Source organism: Chaetodon trifascialis, chromosome 19 (assembly GCF_039877785.1).
Source record: "Chaetodon trifascialis isolate fChaTrf1 chromosome 19, fChaTrf1.hap1, whole genome shotgun sequence".
Taxonomy (NCBI): domain Eukaryota; kingdom Metazoa; phylum Chordata; class Actinopteri; order Chaetodontiformes; family Chaetodontidae; genus Chaetodon; species Chaetodon trifascialis.
Genome location: NC_092074.1, coordinates 15734390 through 15743336, shown reverse-complemented (window position 1 = coordinate 15743336; position 8947 = coordinate 15734390).

Genomic DNA, 8947 nt, shown 5'->3' with positions numbered 1-8947 from the left:
TGTTACACGTGCTGTGGACATTTTTCCAACAAGCTCTGCCTCTTGTACTCTGTGGAAAGCCTCCCGCCAGACAGAATCCAGCTCGCCCCCCAGAGCTGTGTCAAACTCCGTGAGAACTAACTGCCTGCACCGCTTAGCAATGTTCATTCCGATAATGCCAGGTAGGGAGGGATCTGGTTCTTCATTTTCGTCGTCTTTGATTATCAGGAAGCCACACGCCGGGATTGTTATCCCCATGGCTTCCACATCTAGCTCAACATAGCCGAGATAGGGGAGTGGTAACTTGTTAGCTGCTGTTAGTTTGAGCCATTTAGCAGTACAGTGCATATCTTCGTCTCCTCCATGGAGGTGGTTTCTGAAGAAACTTTCTGTCAGGGTGCTTACATTACTTCCTGTGTCCAGTATACACCTAAGGGGAACGCCACCTATCTGGACATCTACTTCAGGGCACTGACCTACAGCATTTTCCAGAAAACGTTCTTTGGTTAAGGTGTCTGAGCCTTCTGACTTGCCTCGCATTGCCCGGCTCACAGCAATGGAGGGCCCCCGTTTCCCTGCACCACAGGACTAGGTGCAGGATGAGACTGACTTGCTGGTTTACGGGGGGCAGTGCACTGTTTAGCCATATGACCCACCCCCTCACACCGCAGGCAAATTGGCTGACCCTCACTGGTATACTTGGGTTGTACTTTAGGTCTACCCCCCTTGCTGCCACTGTCTGAACTGGCATTCTGTATGGTGAGGCTACGAACTGCATCTGTTAGCTCAGTGATAGCTTTACCCTGCTGTGCAATTATTTTAACTACTTCCTGTAGGGTAACTGTCAGGTCAGCTGGAATACTACCAGACAAGTCTGTTTCCCCTGAACCCTCATTGGTGCTGCCGCCTACCAGGTTTCTGTTTCTCGCCACATTAGTGTTACGGGGGCGGTCTTCAAGGGTCCAAATCATTGCCTCATCTCTTACATCAAATAGACTGGAGTCAGGTTTCTCTCTAACAAGCCTACGTAGTTCACGTCTTAGGGCAGAGTCTCGCACCCCCTCAATAAACTGGTCTCTCAAAGCCAGCTGTGAATCAGGTACCGCATTAGGGGACTGCTGGAGGGCTGAATTAAGCAGCTGGGAGAGGGCGTGTGAATAATCACGCAAATCTTCTCCATCTGCCTGTCTGCGAGCATAGAAAGCATGTAACAGTTGTGGCGTTGTGCGCTTCTCTTTAAAGGCTCCCCTCAAATATGAGAAAAGGTCATTGGGTTGCTTTGGCTGCCCTCCCATACATAGCTTGACCTCCTCTAAAGCTGACCCCTTTAGCAATGAAAGGATAAAGTCTACTTGTTCTTCTCTGCATAGACCCCTCGCTCTTATTGCCCGCTCAACCTCTTCTATAAACTCATCTACAGTGTTCACATCTTTTCCAGATTCACCACAAAAGGGTACAATATGTTTTTCCCTTGGAATATAAACAATGGATCTTGTTTGAACATCACCCAGGTTAGCAATGCTTGACATTACTGCATCATGTTTTCTGCTCAGTTCCAAAATCTGTGACTGCAGCTGTGCCAAAGGGTTACCTCCATCACCTGGCAGAGAAGCTGCGTCATCTTCCTGGCTGGGTCCTGCCACGGGAGCGGCTGCCCCCTCGTCTTCTTCTGACATCTCCAAGTCTCTGTTTCAGTGTCTTTATTACAGCAGAACAAAGCAGTCACCAATGGTCTCTATGTGTCTCTGTCTACAGTCTCGAAGCCGACAGGATCGGGCCTTTTTCTTTCCCAGCAGCCCACGGCGATGATGCAGACACCTCTCTCGTCCAGGGACACTGGCCACAGGTCATGCACAGCTACTCCAGGGACACCACACCACAGCCGTCACCCTTGCTGGCACCGGAACTGGACCACTTCTTGCCACTACTGTTGTCTATGTAATAACTCCCCGTGCAAACTACAACCTCAAAGCTTGAAGGGGGATCCCACTTCTGACACCAATTTATGTGGCCTGGTCATAAAAGGATGGGACCGGACACAGAATAAAATTTTATGTGGGTCTTTATTCCCCGACTGAACTTACAAAAAACATAAGAACAGCGTTAATACTGTTGATTGAGTACTGTAGATAATTGCGGTGGTAACTGTCAAGGATGGCTACCTTGCTTTTCTGTACATAAATCAGGTACTTTAACTGTTAACCCTTGTACTCTGATAGCACTGATGCCAAAAGAACACCCATAAATACATCTGCACCTTTAAAGAGTAATCTCTGGTTTACCCTCTAAATACACAATGTTCACCAACTACAAAACAATAAACAGGTTTCTACCGAATATAGACAACAGTAGTGGCTTTTTCCTGGCAATGAAACAAAAACACGGTATAAATAAATACATTTTCTTAAGCCACAAAATCGTTCAAGTACTTCAGTAACTTCAATAGTGTATTACCTTAAATGTACTGTGCATTTATGAACAAAATACTGACAACATTTTCACAGAAGTCAAAAATAAAATTCACAGGAAAATCAAAAACTCACTTTCCCTCCAGTGTGTAACCTGCGCATGAGGACACACACACCAGGAACTCAACACGGCATCTCTCCCCTCTAAAATTAGGCAAAAGCATACCAAACTCAGATATTTCAGTGTAACAACTAGCATAAAGCACCATAAACTTTGTTTTCACCCATAAGTGTAATAAATCACCACTCACGCTGCTCCGCTGTTCAGTCTTTCCCTCAGCGTGGTGGAGAGATGACACACCAAACACGTTTTAACAGTCTTGTGGTCCAATGTTTTGCGGCGGTTTTGTTTACTTTCCGTTTCGTGTGTCTAAAGTCTCCCTGGATCTCTGTGCTCTCGCGAGTTTAGCCCTGCGCTTCTCTTAAAGGGACAGTGTAACCTTAGACTGAACAAACAACTTTTACACTATTTATGCCTCAATTGTTGTCATATCAAAAAAAACCCATCTCATAAACAGTCTCTAGTTCACCCGGCTACATACAGATTTGACAATAAATGATAGATATGTGAGATGTGATGGTAGCTTTTTCTGTGCATGAAGGGTGCAAAGAACTGATCAGTGGTCTCTTCACATATTAAAAGGCAGTCTTTAAAGCATGAGGACATTTTGCAGCAATGCCTCAGAGTAGTCAATAATAAATCCTGTATGAGTGTAACTTTGAAGCACATGTGAGAGTTTTAGCAGCAACATCTGGCTTACTCATCACTCGCGTGACCGTTCAGTGAGAGATAACAGTACTTTAAGCGTGTATACTGTGTGTTACGTAGCGCCAATATGTGACAAATAAATAAATGAAGGACCAGAAAAAAAGGTAAAAGGTTAAAATGGAATAAAAATAAAGAAACTGTGACAGAAAAAAATGGTTTGTGGTTCGTGGAGTGGTTACAGGTGTAATGAGGAAGCCAAAACTCCCTCATGTGACTGAAGCTTCCACTCTTTCACTTGTCTGTGCGACTGATTGTTTGACCCTGAGGATGACTCGGGTACAGCCCGTAAGGATTGGTCTTATTGTTCATCATGCAGCCATGATGATACGGGCCTTTAAACCTTTGTGCCTGACCAAAATGTGGCATCTCCAGTAAGATCAGGGCAGACAGTGTGCAGGAATTAAACTTCATTTTACCGCACAGTTGTCTGCATGTGCATTAGATAACACTTAGTTTAGCTTTTGCACTTTAACAAATGAGTGTTGCCTCTGCCAGATTTTGCTTGCAGATACTACAAGCCCCTGCCTATCGGATCCAAGAGTGTCTTCTTCTATTCTCATAATAAATGAAAGCGTCATAGTATTAGTCTGTGTTTGCTTGACACAAAATATCATGTCGCAAAATTACTAGATTTTGTTAGGTTTAATTAAAACTACCATATATCCTACACTTCTACATAAGGTATGTGTACACAATTACCCAAAAATGCCACATATGCTGATCAATATTCTCAGTCACCTGACAAACGCTCATAAACTGCTCATCATCACGTGCATTACACCCCAGCCTGAATACAGGGAAGGTCACATGCCCTGATTCCATCAATGAATCACCAGCCCCCTGTGTGTCTGGGTGTGTATTAAGACCTGCGAGGTGAGTGTGAGGCTCCTGATGACAGCTCCTGTGCTGCAGGGTCCCCGAGGGTTAATGACGAGTGGAAAGTGTGACCCCGAGACCATGACCGTTGAACCTGACCTGTGAGAGCCAGCAGGATAACATCAGGAGAAGCAAGACTGACTGCTGAACAGAGCAGGATCAACGGCAGAATGACTGTCGGAGTGACTCCAGGTGAGCCGCTGCTGATGGCGGCCATTCTGCGGTTAATCAGTGTGGCGGCCGCGACCGCTCTTCACACTGCCTCTGCTTTTTAAAGACACTCATTTAGAAGCTGCGCGTGTGAAACTCTCTTTTCTTGTGATAGTGCACTGATGCAGCGACCTGTTTTGATTATTGTTTCTCTTCTTGGACGTTTAAGCTTCAGTGTGCAGAAAGATGAATGTGCAGAATCTGACACCTTCATCCACTGAAGAGGGAAAGTTGAAGAGTTTAAGATCAGACAGACAAAATGCATGTTCATAGATTCTGGATTTTAACTGAGGGAGGAGCAGACGTTTTAAAAAAGTAAATAAACTTTTTTTGTGGAACTAAACAGCATCAGACACAAAATATTATTCAAAGCAAAGCAGTGTTAAAACACGTCTGGAAGAGGTTTTAATCTAATGAATATATGTGTCTGATCATTTATACAACCTGGTGGGATCATTCAGACACATTAATCAGCAACAAACCAAAAATTCTGACATGTAAACATAATAAACAATAAAAAATATATTAAATATAGCAAACTAATTTCACATCAAGCTGAGGAAGCCAAAAGAGAGAAGATAAACTGACTTAAAACTGCTTGGCAGCCCTTTAAACAATAGATAAAACTGAATAAATGTAAGTTATTTAGGATCTTAAAAACTCCCAGAACACATTAGTGTAGCTTTATCAAACTAGCCTGTTTCTGTAAGACGTGATGGTTTGATATCAGATCAGAGATTAGCAGTTATTCCAGCAAGAACTAAGCTGAATGAGTGTAAATCTTCTACTGAACATGTAGAAATCATACATTGTGTATCATAACATGCATGCAGACACAGAAGATTATTAAAATTTTGACTGAAGCAACATAACAACTGTAAGATATGTTTTACGAAGAAGAAGAATTATTTCCAACGTGGTCACAAGATGTGAAAAAAACATGAAATATATAAAATATACAACATGAAATTAAACAATGGCCGTATAAGCTGAATACAAGAAAAACAGATTAACAGCTTAAGTAAAAATGTCTTCAGTTATCTGCCACCTTCGTCCATAACCTGCAAGCAAATCTTATTTAACTCATTCAACTTCATATTTCATGATTTTACAGGAAGTTATAAAATAAAAGCACACACTTCACCCACAGATCTGGTCAACATAGTCAATCCCTGGCACTTTCTCTCTCTCTCTCTCTCTCTCTCTCTCTCTCTCTCTCTCTCTCTCTCTCTCTCTCTCTCTCTCTCTCTCTCTCTCACACACACACACACACACACACACACACACACACACACACACACACACACACATCATGCAGCAGACTGAATATCAAATGAACTGTAGATACATTGATCACATCGCGGGCTCCTTGGCTCTCACATGTTTGTCTTTGCAGTGTGAACAGACTAAGCCCCTCTACTCAGCTGTCATAATTTGTTAACGAGTCTTTTCAGAGAGGGAAAAAAGAAAAAGAGAAGACAGAAATAAAGAAAAGAAGGCTCTTCACGAGTGACTGAAAGCAGAGGTCCATCCAGAGAGGGAACCCAGGGGCGACATCAGACCGATTTCAGACCAGCCCGTGATGGCATCTCTGTATATTTTAATATTAATGACCCCGGCCGCAAAGCCGCCTCTAAGCCTCCAACAGGTGCCCCAGCCCCACTCGAGTCTGAAAAACCGGGATCATTCAACATCCCACTATCCACCGCCACCACCACCGGGCAATAAAGACTGCAAATGAGGAGGATGAAGGCAAAGAGGAGGGAAAAAAGACATAAAAAGAGTGGAAGGGGAGTTAGAGAGTCAGCCATCTCTTGCAAATAAGTTTTTGAGTCACTTTCCCCAGCTGAAACACGGGTCGATATTTCCCCCCCTCCCTTGAGAAAGAGATTGACTTTTGTTTGGAGTTTGTGAGAAGTGGGAATCAGAAGCGGGACAATGGGACTCCCCACGGTGAGAGGCTGAGAGGAGCCATCTCAAATCAGTCAGCCAGAGGACTGACTAATCCGTCCATTGTCCCTCCCCAGCCACCGGCCGCACATCAACACATTCGCCCCCCATTGTCCCCCACCCTCATGCAGCGGGATTTGCTCTCCCCAACAGCCAGTTTTGTCCAAGGCAGTTCGAGCGGAAGTTTCTCACTGACAATTTGCCCCAAATAGATTTGTCAGAGCGTCCAACTGCACCGCACCGACTTTGTGGGTTTCTGGGTTTGGGTTCTGGGTCTGGGTTTTTTTGGGGGGACTCTTCCATGGGGAGGCCTCGGAGCGTGCGTAGATGTGTAAAGCGTGCACGAGTTTGCATGTGTGCATGCAGAGGTGGAGGAGATGGTGGGACTGCATGGGCTCACTGGTGTGGTATAGTCCTGAGGATCTCACCTCAGGAAAGTGTTGTGGCTTCACTGTAACTGCAGACAGAAAACTCTGACTCTTGTGTTTCTTGATGAATAAACTCTTGTAAGGCATCGCGTCTGCCAGAGGGACACATCCAACACCCACAGGGCCACCAGCAGTGAGGGAGGGGGTATTCAGGTCCTTTACTTAAGTAAAGGTATCTAGGAATTATCAGAAAAATGTCCCGTATCTGTTAGACTATTCTATATTATGTCATTAGATTATTACTACTCATGGAAAAGATGACTTTTACTGCTGTGATTGGTTGAGCTGGAGCTCATTTTTAACTCTTTTGCTAATGATTATTTTAATTATCTATTAACCTGCTTATTATCTTCTTGACATTTTTTTTGGCTTGTGAAAATTCAGAAACCTTTGAGAAATATCATCACAATCACCCAGAGCCCAAAGTGAGATCTTCACAGAGCTTTGTTTTGTCCATACAATAGTACAAAACTCAAAATTATTATTGCTATTAATTATCAAAATCATTAAAAGGGAAAGCAGTTTACAAAACAAAATGTTTTATAAGGACTTCATATGATTTTTATGCAAAAAAATTTGAAAAGTAACTAAAGTGGCCAAATAATTGGAGTGGAATAAAAACTACAATATCTCCTTCTGACATGTAATAGAGTAGAAGCAGAAAGTGGAATGAAATGGAAATACACAAATACAAGTACCTCAAATGTGTACTTAAGTGCATTACCTGAGTAAAGTACTCTGATTCCTGTATGTTAGCAGCAGGTCAGACTGCTGCTTATGAACAATGAACCTGGACAATGTTTAGTACTGTGACTGTGTACCCAGTATGTTCAGATTGCTGGGTGAAATAAAGAGCAACTCTGAAAGATTAAAAGCCTGTAATTTAGTTTGTGTCCTTACCTTGACTTGATTAAGATTTCAAAATAAAAGGCCCTAAATAAAGGCCCAATGGCTGAGGGTGAGAAGCCCATTTGTCTTAAAGTTTGGACTGTTTCTATATAAAGTTACATGCTTGGTGGTCCTCATGGGAGAACAGTCACAATACTGGATCCTGATTGGCTGATCTGTCAGGATCACAGTAATTACTGGATTAGGGGACTCAGACACGATCACACACACTTAATTCTGACTTCAGAGCACAGATAGATGAATGAAAATGAATTTACATTAACATTTTAACCCACTAAAACATGATCAAACTTGAACTGAGTCTCCATGAAATATCTTTGATTACCCATAAATCTGGACGTTTAAGACCCTTTTATATTTGGAGTATGTGCACGCGGACAGGTAACCTACATCTGTTTGGTGACTCCTGCTGTAGAACTGTCCGTGGTGCTGAAATCCAGCTGCATATTTTCCACTTATTTGCAAAGTTTAATCATATTTGGGGCCATCATGTATCAACACAACGAAGATCCCTCTTTCTGCTGCTTTCCGTAGCTCGGTTTAACGAACGTTTCACAACATTAAATCACATTTTAATGACAGCATCTGTCATGAAAACACAGCTGAGAGAGCGGCGTTAAGACAATCACCAGCAGCGGGCCGAAGATGACCGACTATGATCTCCGCGGTCAGTTTTAGAGGATGCACGGCTGCGTGGGTCTTTGGTCGGCTTGAATTCTCCTCATTATTTGCTCTCTGGAGCTTTGTGACTTCTCCCTAAAGCCAATTGGTTTACGCCTGGTCGGTTAGGGGCCTGCACAGTGATAGCAGTGCGTAAAAAGATGGCTTAACTGTGGCCTCCAGCCGGTGACTGTCTATAGGAATAACGATCAGAAAAATGGATTGTAAAGTTATTTTTTTGTGTGTGTTGGGTGAGTGCTGCTGTTATAAATCAACAGGTGTGTGCACAGAGCATGACTTTTGTTTTCACCGTTTTCTCCTTTAAAAGGATCACAGGGTCCTGACGGTCTCTCATTGTTTCTGCGGTGACTTCTGCTGGACTCTCACTCGTTTCTCGTTGTTAAAGTCGATCCTATAGTACGTCAAGTATGGGCATACTGATGCTGAGCTCCCACAAAAACAGATACACAATCCACTGGCCCCTTTGTCAGCGTCATTTCATTGACTGTTGGAGGAGAAGAGAGTCACTCATACAAAAAAGCGAAAGAAGGCAACCCCGGCAACCATGATGTTGGTTATATTTGTGTAAAGGCTATCAGTGAATGACGAGGATTAGGACGAGTTAAGGAGATTATGTCACACATTCACCATTCACCCACCCCGGCAGCCACCCACACACACATGCGCACGCACCGCAC